This window comes from Amphiura filiformis, chromosome 18, assembly GCF_039555335.1.
Source record: "Amphiura filiformis chromosome 18, Afil_fr2py, whole genome shotgun sequence".
Lineage (NCBI taxonomy): Eukaryota > Metazoa > Echinodermata > Ophiuroidea > Amphilepidida > Amphiuridae > Amphiura > Amphiura filiformis.
In genome coordinates, this window is record NC_092645.1 from 60,716,607 (window position 1) to 60,733,748 (window position 17,142).

The 17,142-nt window shown below is 36.6% G+C and overlaps 1 long non-coding RNA gene across 1 annotated transcript in view; it reads right to left on the reverse strand.

Annotated features, from left to right (window-relative positions):
• Positions 1-2,932: 2,932 nt before the first annotated feature.
• The window catches only part of LOC140138890 (uncharacterized), an 87,061-nt gene continuing 72,851 nt past the window's right edge, over positions 2,933-17,142 (reverse strand). The window contains exon 3 of the long non-coding RNA XR_011857077.1: positions 2,933-3,056. This is a non-coding gene — a long non-coding RNA (uncharacterized lncRNA). The remainder of the gene's footprint in view (positions 3,057-17,142) is intronic.

Sequence of the window (17,142 nt, forward strand, 5' to 3'; positions counted from 1 at the left end):
TGCGAAGTGTTATCAAATGTTAATACATGTATATGCAGTTTTCTGATCGATTCGCTTCTGAAATTTAAATGTCTATGTTGTTCAAAAAGTAAGCTTGTGAGTTTTACCTTTTATGACCTTCTGAACACAAACACACGCCCGGCGTCTCTTGGTCGACCAATAGAGTTAACCATCGTTCAAGTGAGTTTTATTTGAATTTATAAATGTAATTATCATCATAGGAACATGTATGTAAACACATTCACCCATGCTGGCGGGTTAACGTGTTTTGATAATTTTCGTCCGAGGTGATTTCATTTTAAAGAAGTCGGGTAGCTACAATGCTAGCCATAAGTGTTTGGCCGGTTTTGGCCGGGTTATGGCCGGGTTATGTACCTCCCCCGGTCAATGTTGAATCCTGCTGTTTGGTCACGCGCGCCTAGTGGCACCCAACATTGATTGTTGGGGAAGTGGGGGGAGGGTGGGGTGTTAGGAAAATGTATAGGCTTGACACCAATTAAAACCCCCATTTCATTACGTTATAAATCACGGAAATAAAGCCTTAATAAAGTGTACATTTTCCATAAGTGTCCCAACACATTTTGGCCAGCGTTGTAGACATGTATTAATTCAATACGCCTACATACAATCCTAGACAAAATGGTTGGAATGAAATTAGTACGGCATTGCAAATGAGCCCCCGTTCCCCCGATCAATGTTAAATGATGGGGCAGGAGGGTATTGGAGGTGAGGGTAATGTTTAGATTTGACTCTAAACATAACGAAAATATGGCCATTACAAAGTATACATTCAATTTTTATTCCAACCTATTTTGTCTATAGTATTGTAGTTGATAAATAACCCTATTATTATCATCTAGCACCAATGGGTACTTTCTATTCAGTGATACTACTGTAATCTACCAGGGTTTAATGTGCATCCACCCAGGACTCTACAAAACCAACTTTTTTAGCTTCTTTTTATGGTCCTATAACACATTCAAGATGTTAACAAAAATATTTCCCGGCACTCCGGCCATATTCAAGGTTAAATATCAACACAGTGGTCAAATTTCAATGTTGCTCAATGCAAGTCAAATAAGTCAAATAACATAATAATACTTGCAACCATGTAGGATGTTTAGTTACCTAGGAAACATCACAACATAGGTTGTGGTCAATAGGCTGTAATGGGGATTGACCTTTATCGGCCAATTTTGTCAATAACGAAGCATTTTAGACAGTGAAAACGATTCCTTGTTTGACGAGCAATTTTAGACCGTTTGCGTTGAAATCAGAGCATTTTCAATTCTTGGCCCCTGTGTGGGCAACAAAATTGACCACGACCAAAACAATTGACTTTTTTTCTTTTATTTCAAGAACGATGTGTCGCAGGGAGGTCAAAATATACTTTTCTGAATCATTGCAATGAGAGATATAATTTGAAATTTGACCACTGTGTTGACCTTTAACCTTGACTATGGCCGGAGTGCCAAGAAATATTTTTCTTAACATCTTGAATCTGTTATAGGACCATAAAAGGAAGCTAAAAGTTGGTTTGGTAGAGTCCTGGTGAATGCACATTAAACCCTGGTAAATACTGACATTGTGCGTCAATATTCTTTCAAGCTTTTGCACAGTACCGGAAGAAGAAGAAAATTCTGTATATTACGTCAATACTACATCATAATGTGACTGCGCCTTACGAACAAGGGAAATTCCATTAAAAATCAAGGTCCGGTTTTGACAATTTATGATCAATATGATGAGCATATGGTTTTACTAATCCTATGTAAACCCATCGTAGTGTTCATTTCACCTGTCTGTACCAAATCAGCCTTTCATAGGGAAAATGTAAAATAATCGCTAAAAAAGCACAAAGGATGCTTGACGGTTATGGTGAAACATACTCGGATCACAGTAGTAAACACCACAATATCAATAATAATCAATACGAAGTTTGCTAAGATTTTGTCTTGATATATATATGGATCCTAGTTCGATAACTAATACAGTAGCATTAATGATTTAACAGAAAAACAAATAATTAATGACAACTTTATCTAAGTAAATTCCTGTAAGGAGTAAATTACATCACAACTTCACTAAAGCCTTGAGTGGTTATAGCTTTAACGCTCTATTAACAAACACTTCACCGTCAAGCAATTTATATTGCTTGCCTGCTGAATAGTTAGGTGCTGATATACAGTTTGCACTCACTTCAGTTATAAGATACCTTCCACTTGTCATTTTTGTACTATTTTAACATTCCTAGAAAGTATCAAGTTTGGCCATGTTTGCCATAAATCAAATGTTATTTCTAACGAGTTTTTCCAGTAATCATTTTCAAATAACATCCTTACAGAGAAAGATAGAAAAGCGCTGTACTGTATCGAAAAGCAAAGTCATTATCACAATCAACGAGGTGGAACTCTTTTACTTGTGTCTCACAAAGATCTCATGGGTACACATTGTTTTTATATTTTAATGAACACAACCTTCGAAGTTCTTCATATGTTTAATTAATTTGTTTCAGTTGGGAATTTGGCATGTTCGGCGAAGGATAAGTTTGATATTAAAAGTAGCATGACATTGATTTCTGTTAAACGGTTGTGGGGCAATAGACAAAAATAAAATGGAGAAGTGCTTTGCTTTGAAATGTGGAAAAAATGTCTAGGATCTAACGTTGAGCAATCGTTGCATATGGTGTATGTAGCATGCTTGTAAATCTAAATAAAATAATATCAGTCATACAAACTATAATATGCTGAACGCTATAAACTTATGCCGCATTTTTAGCATTACACCACAATTTATCGATCTGTACTAATTTCTTCTACTTTTGGTATAACGATGGCCTCTATTATTATCATCACTTTTCAATGCATGCAGAGAGAAGATTGTATGTACTTCTGAAGAAATCAAATGGTTTGTAACCTTGACTGACCTTAACGTTCTCTCGGCAATTCTTATCTTTGTAGCAATGACTCGTCTTCCTCACGCCAAAACTGGTTCACTCGAGATGCAACTTCAGGATATCAAATCGATTGTGACCTTTGACCATTTTGTTTATAAGTCTGGAAGGATATGACACAGATAGGTAAAAGTATACTTTTTTCTAGATCCCCGTGACAAAAGGAGTAATTTGGGGAACTTTTCAACAGTATTTGAGCAGTTTCAATTTTGACCTATATGTGAATTTTGACCCGCCATGTTAATGCTGACAGAGTACAGTAAATTTATTTCTACAGTTGGTGGTCTTGAGAAGCAATATCCATCAAAAACAAAACTATGGACACCAAAAGAAGCTTGTGTGTCAAAATTGAGTTTGGTAGCCGGACTACCACTGCCACGTGTATAATTAACAAATCATTTTGAGTAACTCGTTGACTAAATGTTGGTCAGTCACAGTTCGTTTACATCACGAAGTAACGTACTTGACCAGTCTATGACTTCAGGACATTCAACTGTGTTTCCAGTTATTTTGCCGAGATTACCGATGGATAATAACACTATAATTTGACATTTGATGAAACAAAATGTTATTTATGGAGTGGTTAAAAGAAAATTAGACCAATAGAGGCCTAAATGTAAATTGATTGAAATGAAATCCTGCAATAAAATCGGGTAAGCAAAATAGTAAGCTTATTTACCATGTCAGCCGGCACACTGACTGATACCGGTGTGTTTTGACCATTGTTTACGTTTTACCGTGATAGAGAAAATATTTATGAGGTATAGTAAAAGAAATACAACATGTTCCATTTCGGGAAAGTAGTCAAAACTACTGGTCATGTTGTCTTTGTATACTTACGCTTTATATCTATACAGTGTGAACTATTATCCGCCAAAAAGTATCCTTAATCCTTTTAAAACTAAACTATATTTGGGTAAATTTATTTGTTTAATAGATGCAATATCTATTTTATGATTTGAATATAAAAATGTAAGCACTAGACAATAATGATACCAAAATTTATTAAATAGCATCAATACTTCTGCTATTTATTGATATTTTGTAAATAATACCTTGATATTTTTTCCAAATTGCAATTGCAATTCTGAGTAATGGGCCAATTAGTTTCTTGCCTTACACAGGATTGAATAGGGATTATCATAGTTCAGCTGTTATTTATTGATTAAATAAACCTCTTTTTAATAAGTACTTTCAAGGATTTGAAAGTCCACTTAATCCCAGTCAAACACCATGGAATTAAGAATTCCAAAATTTCATTTTTACGGGAATGTCATCTTTAAAGGTCTATAACTCAAAAACATGTCTGGCGACTTGGTCCGGGTTTTGTTGGAGCTGATTATGCTACATGCTATCCACGTTCGTATATATTAGAATAATAGCAAACGATGCTTAATAATGATAATTGAAATCTTTAAAGATCAGTGATTCAACTGCGTCTTTCCTCTTCCAATAATAACTAATGTAGGGAAATTGTTGCTGTATCATACTCCATGTAGTTGAAAGTTATTACAGCTACCCTCTGTCATTCAACATTGGTGGTACTGTGACGTTTGAGTTTGAGCAGTAAGAGGAGTTACTTTAACAACCTGATGAACAATCTGAAATGTAGTGAGGTGAAAAGTGGGTGAAAGAGGCCTAAACGCGATTGAAAAAGCAAATACATATTAAGATATTTATTGCAGTACTTTATGTGATATTTTGAAAGAACAAAGAACATCTAAATTTAAGTCTAAAAGTCCGTCTGTTATCCAAAAACCCATATTTTGTACTTTTACCGCTCACCGAATGCCCCTTACCATGCTTACTGCGACAGTTTTAGCCTATTTACTGACGAGTTATAAGTTTAATTGCAGAGTAACAGCAGATGGGTGTGGGGGTGCGCGTGTGTGTATGGCGGTACTGTTACGCTTGAGTTTAAGGATATATAACGCTATATTTATTGATATTTTGTAAATAATACCTTGATATTTTTTCCAAATTGCAATTGCAATTCTGAGTAATGGGCCAATTAGTTTCTTGCCTTACACAGGATTGAATAGGGATTATCATAGTTCAGCTGTTATTTATTGATTAAATAAACCTCTTTTTAATAAGTACTTTCAAGGATTTGAAAGTCCACTTAATCCCACAGTCAAACGCCATGGAATTAAGAATTCCAAAATTTCATTTTTTTTTTTTTTGTCATCTTTAAAGGTCTATAACTCAAAAACATGTCTGGCTACTTGGTCCGGGTTTTGTTGGAGCTGATTATGCTACATGCTATCCACGTTCGTATATATTAGAATAATAGCAAACGATGCTTAATAATGATAATTGAAATCTTTAAAGATCAGTGATTCAACTGCGTCTTTCCTCTTCCAATAATAACTAATGTAGGGAAATTGTTGCTGTATCATACTCCATGTAGTTGAAAGTTATTCAACATTGGTGGTACTGTGACGTTTGAGTTTGAGCAGTAAGAGGAGTTACTTTAACAACCTGATGAACAATCTGAAATGTAGTGAGGTGAAAAGTGGGTGAAAGAGGCCTAAACGCGATTGAAAAAGCAAATACATATTAAGATATTTATTGCAGTACTTTATGTGATATTTTGAAAGAACAAAGAACATCTAAATTTAAGTCTAAAAGTCCGTCTGTTATCCAAAACCCATATTTTGTACTTTTACCGCTCACCGAATGCCCCTTACCATGCTTACTGCGACAGTTTTAGCCTATTTACTGACGAGTTATAAGTTTAATTGCAGAGTAACAGCAGATGGGTGTGGGGGTGCGCCCTATTGAATCAAACAAAATCACATAACCCCCCTCCCTCCCCTTTCAAGCAAACTTTATTAATTCAGTCACATAGATTGGGATTTTGACATTGGGGGATGGGGTTTGAAAAAATTCTTAAAATCATAGTAATCCAGGTCTTTTTGGCAACAAGTCTATTGTACAAATGCGCGCAAAGCGCGTGGAAATTGTGGCAATTTTGAAGCTAAACTGATGAAATATGGTGCAAAAGTGGAATAAATTCATGCAAAGCGCAAAAAAATTTGCAATTTTTAGACTAAAATGGCCATATGTAAGGTTAATTTGGTCAGAAACCTACATAGGCATACAGGCCTCAACATTGGGGGCAGTGGCGTAACTAGGGGTTGGTAGCGCCCGGGGCAAGAAACTGCAAGAAATTGGTGCCCCTACCCCCCCGAGAAATTGGTGCCCCTACCCCCCCACCCATCCCTGGGATCTACGCCTATAGATCTAGGGCTAGGCATACTTTTGGTGAGAAAATTTATAGGTGTGTGCTTGCAGGTGGGGTGGTCATGTGGTGAGGAGTGAGTCGTTTGTGTGTGTAGCATCTGGCAGTGGCGTAGATTTCTTTTTTGACATTGGGGGATGGGGTAGGAAAAAGAAAAAAATTCTTGAATTATAGTGAATCCAGCACATTTTGACCGTTGACTATGTATATGGAAGAAATGCGCGCGAAGCCCTATTGAAGCTAAAATGGTGAAATATGGTGCAAAATTGGAACAATTTTGTGTGAATAACTGAATAAGTCATTAGACAATTATGTATGGTATGATTGACTATTAAATTTCACATGACCCCCCCTATCAGGAAAAATAAAATTACATAACCCCCTGTTTGTCAAAGTGAAAATCACATAACCCCCTACATTTCCTCCGGCCCCCTCCCACATTAATAATGAGCGGTCCCTTAACGCTATATTTAGATATAATTAGATATATTATTCTAATTATTCAACACCTATTTTCCTGAAGGATGGATTACCAGACTTTATAATTATGTTGTTTGCCTAATGCCTTAAAATGAATGGATAGTTAATAAATTGTGATGTGATCAAGCAAAATCAGTCGGAACTCGGAAATATTTCCGTTGTTTCCTTTTGTTTTGGACACTCTTTTATTGCTTATATCTTTGGAACTGGTTGTTCAATTTCAATGGGATTTTCTGCAAAATGCAGCTTTGTAATTGCTTTTTAATATCCTATAAAAAACTGAAAATTTAATATTTCCGAGTTCCGACTGATTTTGCTTGATCGCATCACAATTATCGATGTTTCTATTCAAAATGGGAAGCAAGTTATTACGTTAAACAGAGAAATCCGTGCATGAGGAAAGAGAATTCAGATTTGTCGTTAACTTATCAGGGATTTTTGAGAAATGTTAGCATATTTTGTAAAAAGATGGAAAAATGTACCAAAAATGCAGAAAATAAGCGTTATGTTTACAAATGCATACAAAGTTGGGAAATAAGTGATCGGTTATTTTAGTTTTTTGATATTCAAGATATGAATTGGTTTTACTATCCTACTCTTGTCTCTGTGATCGTCTTGAATTAAGGTGTTAATGTGCACATGCGTCGTGAAGCACACTTTCATTCAAGTAAAATGATTTCTTGCATAAACTCTTAAATGAATCAGAATGAATTAATCGGAATGAATGCAAGAAAAAATCAAAAGGAAATTCAGAAAACGATTTTATTCCACGCACAACCTATTTCCTGCTTAATTTTATGTCGAACATATCTACGGATTAACAGCTGAAATCTAGGAGATAACGCTGACGAATCTTTGGCTAGGCATAAGTGACCTGGTGAACGAAGGGGGTTGCCGTAGATAGCCACGGTTTTTGATGACATGTAAAACTGAGTTATTTGTAAGAAAAGTTGAACAATGATCTAAAATCTTGTTTGCATCTTTACAAGGGGTAGACACTTGTAAAATGGTATTGGAACATTAGCAAAGAGACTAACAAATGACAAGGGAATTTTCAAAAAAACTTTTGATCATGAAATGTAAGATATAACTCATATTATTTGGATTATTTAAATCAAAACTATATGTAATAGCGCCCTCAATTTGCACACAAATGTACAGTTTATAGAATTAAAATGACCACAAAAAGCAGAAAGAGATGAATAATTTGATATAGAAACGAAAATCTATGTTAAAAATTGGTACAAAATATTTTTTGTACATACAGTTTATTATTGTGATAGCTGTTGGTGTTATTCAGGTCTAGAATTGAACATTATTATAAAGTTTTGTTAGAAAAAAAAATGATCACATCAAACAACCGTGTATCTGATCGGACATATTTTACAGGACAATAAAGTGTAGCCAACAATCGGGCTTGTTACCCTGATCGGAACCGACAGTAACGAGGTCTTTTATCATGGGTCATCATGGGCCCTCTTTCGTTTTTGTTTTATTTCCGCCAATCTCTCTGTCGTGCAAGTTTCAAGTAATAGATATTCTCAAGATAATGTAATCATTAACCCTCGTCTTAAGGGTGGAGAGATACATACGGTTCAGCCCCGTTGCATTATATTAAAATGCTAAAGAAAGTTACTAAATGCTTTTATGTAATTTCAGGACCTCCCTTTGTGCTTATTTTAAAGATGAAAAAATTGACAACCGTACCTTATACCCGGGAGTAATGAAAATAATTGATAGCGTAGGCTTGGAACTCTCTGTGTATGTTAGATGAGCCATTTACTTATATTCTAAGCCAAACACCGATGAATATCGGATGGTATCAATAGAATGTGGAGGCCACACACATATCCCAAGGTACCAAATGCGCATAAAACATCAAATTTATGAAAATCAGAAGGCTTGGTAAGACAAGGGATAAACCAAGTAATCTGAAAACCACAGCAACAACATAATAAGAAACTTACAGATACCTCCTGTGGATAGTTTTTAGTTAAAGTAGCAGCAATGATCTGCCGGAGACGTTTGAAATGGGCTGGGCACATCTTCAGGATGCCTCTACATCGGCTTCCCCACCAAGCTTACATTAATGACTTCAGCAAGAAAAGACCACCAGGTCGTCCACCAACCAGATGGAAGGACCAAATTCAGAGGGACTTGGGAATGACCCCACATGAAGCAAAGACACAAGCAACAGACATAACTGAGTGGGGGAGGCTTACTCGGCAGAGCACAAAGGGCCACACCGGCCTGCGCATATAAGTCAAGTCAAGCAGCGGTAATGTAAGCATAATAATTTGTGCCGATAGGGAAAAAATATGGCATCATCTCGATCTGCGTCTATAGCTAAAGGGTGCGCCACGTGATTATTAATGCAATTTGATTTTAATTGCTAAGGCTATGGTTATAGATGCTATATTATCAAAACATTTATATAACCACCTTATAGAAATATCCTTGCCCTTTACATATGCTACCTGATACTGCTGTGAAGGCTGTTTGTAGACTCAAAGAGCGTAACATTCAGGAAGTTAAGCATGAAATCAATGATAACATAGTTCAATCTATGTTATCAATCAGATGGCAACACGAGTCATAAAGGTAGATGACATTTAACGTAATAAGTAACAGCAGGATAATTGTGCCAATACCTTTAGAGTATATCTTCCGACAGTGATTATGATTCGTCGCTACACTTAAACCTTTATAGTATTTCATGCAGGCGCATATAAAGATAGATTGAGTTAGTTCAGGGTCACATGACAGCAGGTGTCCTTTTTTCACTTAAAATATTCCATTACAAGGTATTGTAACGACATTTTGAATGGGATCTGAGAGATTTCGCAAATAAATGATCAAATATGAAAGCGTTGCCTTATCAAAAAAAAATTAAATACCGAATAATAATCTTTGTAATAATGAAAAAAGATACTTGTTGTGAGCGCGCCATGTTAAGGGGCTGTGCGATATTTATTAGCCGTGGAGGGAGGGTAAAATTGGGGAGGGCAAGTGTGGCAAGCACTTTTTAGCTGGTCGAAAGAAGGGCAAGCAATTTTTGGCACACGCTTATGTGGCATTTTTTAAATAACACGCTTTAAACAGGCGTATAGAACGATACAGAATCTTTGAAATATGCAAATAGTTTACTTGCTACACTCGCACTATATAATAGGCTATTGTAGGTTTGCAAACTGGAAACATAACAAATTTTGCACGTGCAAAAGGGTGGGAGAAAGATTTTTTTGCAGGCCGTAAGTTCGACCAGCAATTTTGGCAGGCTGAGAGGGGAAGCACTTTTTGCACGCCGTTTGGAACAGCTCTTATGATTATGTACAACCCTTGAGCCTATTGGACAATGTTGTGGAATAGATTTATTGCAAAAACCTCAGCACACTTAACATGTTGTCGCTGACCACTACGGCCCCACATCATTCATTAAACTATTTAACAGCAACACAGCTTCACGAGCTCACATCCTAGACTTTCCACAAATGGCCATCGCAACCAGGATTAACTCCCCGAATTTCGTACGGGTTACAACGAGACGATTAGCTGAGTCCAGGGGAATTCCAAGCTAACTCAATGTTTCAACGTGAGCGTATTAAACCACCGCCAGGGTTCGAACCCGCAGTCTCCCGCATTATAGTCAGCCGCCCTATCGATTGAGCTAACTTGACATAAATCGCTGCTAAACTGCTACAAAATAATACTAAAAGATATGGCCATTTCAATTCTTTTAAATCCTCAATGATAAAAATATAAAACAAGAGCGAAAAAAGAAAACAAAATTCGTGGACAAATTTGACCACGTTTAACACTTGTTTGCCATCATGTACCAACTTAGCTCTTAATCAGAGCCCTCGTGAGATGAAACAAGTTAAGTGATCCCTTAAAAGGTCCAGAGACTATGGAACACGTTCTCTGATTACAATGACCGCAGCCGTCTAGTACAATTCAGAGTAGGTAGATAACAACTTCATTAACGACTCATCAGGACTCAAAAGCTGAATTCGCAAAAAACAGGCGCATTCTAAATATTTTATTTTGGCTGTTATGTAGAAACGATACTTTATAATTATATGTAAGTTTATTACTCGAGCGAGTGGTCAAAGGTTATTTGTACAGTACTTGTAATATGAAATCAAACGCAAGAATACCTAGACGTTTACTTAGTAAAGTGACTATTGTTAATGGCGCCTTCGAAAGCATATGAATCTTTAATTTTGTAGCTGGAGTTTATTTATAATCCTGGGGCTAAAAAGCGTCTTCAGGGAATCCGAATCAATAAGGACGGTATATGCTTGAAATGTTTTGCATTTTATAATACTTAATCTTCCTTTGACGCTTTTTAAAGGCCAAGGAGCAGATACTCACTTTGAGGACATGATTTATTGACTACCTACGGATTCATTGTACCTGAAATATCACTCTGGCTATTGTTTGGCTACTCAGTCATTTAATTAGGCACTGTAACGGTCAAATGCGATTTTGAATTACACCTTTTCACTTTAGAATTAATTTTCTCAGCAAAATGAAAAGCAATAATGTAATTTTTTTCAGTAAATGTCAGAAAAGAACTATAATGCTTGATACTGTATATTCTTTCCATTTTTCTGGAACATCATGTATTTTCATCGAAACTTGGAATTGCTGTAACAGATATTTATGTTTTTGTCGATGATACGGAATAAGCTTCAACGTCAAATAATACAATTCGTGTTATTAACATGCGTTACTTTAGCTATAAGGTACATCATTAAATCAGTACCTTGACATTTCATGGTTTTAAAAACCGTCCATTAAAGTATCTATTTTTGACAAATGCATTTTTGAAAGAGCAATAAACTTATAGGGTTTCACACTTCCCAGTGGGCACATTCATTATTGCAAGTATGAAAGGTAATTTAAAAGCAGCTTATAGTTTTTCGCGTTCGAAAGAAACTTTCAACTGACTAAAATATATTCATACACAAATACGTTGTTGTAGTGAACTTTTAGCTATAGCTACTATGTCGTGTTGCTGGTCTAGAAATCACTTCACAATTAAAATGATCAATGTTTCTATTGAAATTTGCAAAGACATAACATGTATATAACAAGGAATTTCAGACTCTTAAGAACCAAAACATTGTATTTGTTTTACATCTGTAGTTGTTCCGGATAAATGTAAGGGCTTTAATTAAAAACCACAACTATATGTGACCATCCTCCACAACTGAGCCCGGATGTCGCCAGTGCCATTATTGAGATATGCTCCATCGAACTTAACAATACACAATAGGAAACAAATGATTTATTGATTTTTTTTATTGATTTTTCACTACTTAAATGTCAAGTACTATAGACATGATATACATCATTTTAAAGCTAATTTCAAGCAGAATGTTTTGGTTGAATATCTCAATAATGATGATTGTGCGACTTCAGGGCTCAACAATGCACCTCCCCATAAAATTGGTAAGAAAACAATATGTTCATTAGTGCTGGTCACATTCAAAGGGAAAATGTTACGTAAAATATGAAGTACTTCTACAACACACTACTCTTACCTCTATGAGGGTATTATATTGCTTCCAATAATGACATCATCTACCATATAGAAGTATTTAATGTGCGCAAACGTCCCGAGGCACGCTATCATCCATCATGTAAGAAAACTTAAGTAGGAAACCGTTCGAAGGATGGGCTTAACCAATAGCACTCATGTGTATTGAGTGTTCCTATCTTTTTACACTCTGGTGTAATAATAGTCCATATTGATGTTATGGGAATCAGATAAGGGCATCGAGTGAATTATTTTTGTTCGTATGCCGCAAAAGTGCATACCTACGTGACTTGATCTACAGTTATTATTTATATAAGCTTGCTGATCTACAATTTTTCCTCTGGGGTTTCCTCCAGTTTCTGCCTAATAAAATCGAAACTTCTTTAACTGCAGTAATTCCTGATTAGGTATTTCTGGTTAATGCTGTAAGGTTGTTCGTGGTACTTTACCTGCAAGCACGTATTAAGTGAATGTGGTGTGCGTGGAATAAAATCGTTTTATGAATTTGCTTGCTCAATTTCAAATTATAGTTTTGTGAGTTCTCTTTTTCTTGCATTCAATCGCTTAATTCCTTCTGATTCCGGAATTCCTTCATTAATTTTAATGATCACTTTTCTACTTTTTGTCTCTACTTTTACTTCCTTCCATTCTTGTTTCTTTTTCGTCTTTTTCCTTTCCTTTTTTCGCGTTTCCTCCGAAGTACTACCAGTTGTCAGTGAAATAGACAAATGTGTTTAAAAGTAACAAATCAAAACACAGTAGTCATTGAAGCTTAATTTCAATACGGTGAAAATCTTACAATACAAAAAATTCATTATTATTACTTTATAATAGTATATTTGCCATTTTAACGAATCTTTTCATGTTTGCAATTATTATTTACATACAATAATACGCGATGCATAACATTTACGGTTGGGGGAATGCCGTCGATCAAAAGTGACAAATTATTCAAGTCAACGGCCTTTCAAACAAAGAACTGCTCTTACATTTTTAGTAAGAACAACCTGTGAACCAACGTAGGAAAAGGAGAATTATGTCGGACAATTATTAAATTGTTTTCTTTTTGTATCACAGCGATATCCATATCATCAGGAATATAATGGCTCGCCAAAGGGCACACTATTTTGATAGTACAGAGTGTGTTTTGACTAGTATATTTATAAATACGTTTTTATAAATACGCACGTGACCACCTCCGCGCTGCCATAACAGCTTGTAGACAGTAAGTCTTGAAGTGACCTTCTACATTGCGGTTGGTCTTCCTATACATCTGAATGCAGCAAAATGGTCTATTTTGTTCAACTTTGTGTTATATTGTAAACGTTTCCGTCGTTGAATATTCTTTCCGTACTCAAATACTATCAAAATGCTGTTTTTGATAACATATTACAAATGCGGAATCCCCATGTGTAATACTTTTCCTATTCAATTAATTCTAAAATTTGATGATATCTACCTACAGAGTTCCTATCCTTTTCTGTATAGTGGTCATTGCATGAGGATTTGGTCGCGCCTGCTGGTCTTGGTATGTCATGCCCATGGATCACGTGCGTATTAGAAAACGTATTTAAGAAATAAAGGGTAAATAAATGAAATAAATGAAGATATTCTTTATAGCGCTTTATTCCGTAAACAGCCTCAAAGCGCTTTACATTCATTCCGCCGTCATTAGAATATGTCGGAACCACGTTTGCAGCCTACAAATAGCGCAGAGTCCATCATTACAGCGACTGTGACTACCCCCTAACAGCTTCCCATTGCACTGGCTGTTTCGAACCCACGCACGTCGAGCAAGCTCTCAGATTATGATGAGTTTAAGGCCGTAACCACTGAGCCACCGTGTCCTTAGGGTAATGCATTATCCTTTACGTAGTAGATAAAGGTTGAGAAACAGACCATTACCATAGATAATCGGTGTCTTGTTGAGGTATGGTCAGCATGTTACTGCCTTTAGAATATAGAAGTAGTGTGATTTAAAGAGAAAATATCGCTTTTTTGCCCAAATATTTGAAGTTGTTTACCTCAAGGTGGAGCGAGTACGCGTAGCCAAAGCGTAGGTGACAGCGTGTATTGCGGAATTGTTGAACGCGTCAAGCGTATGCATTGCGTAGAATGTGTAACGGCGCAAATATACTGCATCGCGCTTTGCTTTGCGCTGCTATTTGAGAAGAACATAAAGTTCGTTGCCCTGGCCACTTTATTGTTAATTGACCTTTTCGGTAAATCCCATAAGCCTTTGCGACCATACCTGAGAACTCGTCATTTGACGTCGCGCCGATCTTTACTGCGCATGCAAGTCGGCGTGACGTCAATTGTCAAGTTCTCAGGTGTACTCGCAAAGGCTTATGGAATTTACCGTAAAGGTCAAAAGTAAGGGTCAAACTGTGTAGACTCACATTCATCTGGGTATGTTGAAATTAAGGTTTATTTTAAATCTGGTCAACCAGACACACCTTTTATTTGACCTTGAGTACCGGACTCTTCCAGTATTGATGACAATAGGCGAGAAATGTCCTGCATGATTCGGTCCCAGTCGTGTGACAGTTTGGCCCGGACGCCTCCTCCACGGTTGAGGGATGGATGCTCCGCCTCACTCTTTCACGCCACGCTCGAACCAACGCTAAATCCGGTCTAAAATACGCGGGTGAGTCCTAGTATTAAAAGTGCCAAATCACCTCAATATAATCTGAGCAAAAATGAGGTTAGTGCGCTAGAAAGCTAGGTCGTGGAGGTACTAGAATTATAAATATAGTCTAAGCATACTGGTACAGAAACGATCAGACATTTGCATTATTACCCCAACTCAATTTAAAACAATATAGCTTTCATAAGAATACCACCAAAACAAGTCAAGTAGCCAGGTCAAGTCAAGTAAGGGAAAAGTCACTAATGAGTGCTTATACAAAATTTCAAGCCTTTTGTATTCTCCTTTCTTTACCTATCAATTTGAGATTACACTAATTTGTATTAATTAACACAATTAATATTTAATATTAATTCACTTGAATAAAGGAAATGTTTCTCCCTTATTGGTTGTCAGCTCGGTCATGGATGGGGAGCAGCCGCTCTATTAATGCCTCTCCCTCTGAATATACCTCCAGGATCATCCTACCAGAAACTTGTAAAGTTTTGTACTGTTGGGTATTTTGTAGGTTTATGGTTAGAACAAATTATTGGTGAATCGCGTATATAATGCTTCGTGGTCCACTCTATGTATAATACATTTGCAACTACATGACATTGACTGTATCTGAGAGATCCAAATGTTAACATTGACACTTTGGCAATAGGAAAACAATGTATGTTTATGTAAACGTCGCATTTTCTAATGCAACACCATCGGCCTCCGCGTGTGAATTGATCCTTCTTCACTATCTGTACAGAATTTTAAAGACATTAATAAGTTCAAGAGAAACATTTGACAGGCGAAAACTATTATCTTGCTACGCCCCTGACTATAAGGACTATTCTTAAGTGTTGATATGTCATACGTTCATAGTGGTGTACTCGGTGTAGTGAATGCGAAGTTATCAAATGTTAATACATATATATGCAGTTTTCTGATCGATTCGCTTCTGAAATTTAAATGTCTATGTTGTTCAAAAAGTAAGCTTGTGAGTTTTACCTTTTATGACCTTCTGAACACAAACACACGCCCGGCGTCCCTTGGTCGACCAATAGAGTTAACCATCGTTCAAGTGAGTTTTATTTGAATTTATAAATGTAATTATCATCATCGGAACATGTATGTAAACACATTCACCCATGCTGGCGGGTTAACGTGTTTTGATAATTTTCGTCCGAGGTGATTTCATTTTAAAGAAGTCGGGTAGCTACAATGCTAGCCATAAGTGTTTGGCCGGTTTGTATAGGGTTATGTACCTCCCCCGGTCAATGTTGAATCCTACTTTTTGGTCACGCGCGCCTAGTAGCACCCAACATTGATTGGTGGGGAAGTGGGGGGATTTGAGGTGTTTGGAAAATGTATAGGTTTGACACCAATGAAACCCCCCATTTGATCACGTTATAAATTACGGAAATAAGGCCTTAATGAAGTGTACGTTTTCCATAAGTGTTCCAACACATTTTGGCGAGCGTTGTAGGCATGTAGGAATGTATTGTCAATACGCCTACCTACAATCCTGGACAAAAGGGTTGGAATGAAATTAGCACAATATTGCAAGTGAGCCCCCGTTCCCCCTATCAATGTTAAATCCTGACATTTTGTTCATGTGCTCTCAGTAGTTCCCAACATTAATTGGTGGGGCGGGGGGGGGGGGGTTTGGAGGTGAGGGTAATGTTTAGATTGGACTCTAAACATAACGAAACTATGGCCATTATAAAGTACATATTCAATTTTTTATTCCAACCTATTTTGTCTATAGCACCCTATTATCATTATCTAGCACCAATGGGTACCTTCTATTCAGTGATACTACTGTAATCTACCAGGGTTTGATGTGCATCCCCCCAGGACTCTACAAAACCAACATTTTATCTTCTTTTTATGGTCCTATAACACATTCAAGATGTTAAAAAAAATATTTCCCGGCACTCCGGCCATATTCAAGGTTAAAGGTCAACACAGTGGTCAAATTTCAAAGTTGCTCAAATCTGGTTAACAAGCACACCAAATTATTCCTCTCATTGCAAGTCAAATAACATAATAATGCTTGCAACCTTAACCATGTAGGATGTTTCGTTACCTAGGAAACATCACAACATAGGTTGTGGTAAGGCTGTAATGTGGATTGACCTTTATCGGCCAATTTTGTCAATAACGAAGCATTTTAGACAGTGAAAACGATTCCTTGTTTGACTTGTTTTTGCATGACGAGCAATTTGAGACCGTTTGCGTTGAAATCAGAGCATTTTTAATTCTTGGCCCCTGTGTGGCCAACAAAACTGATCACCCCA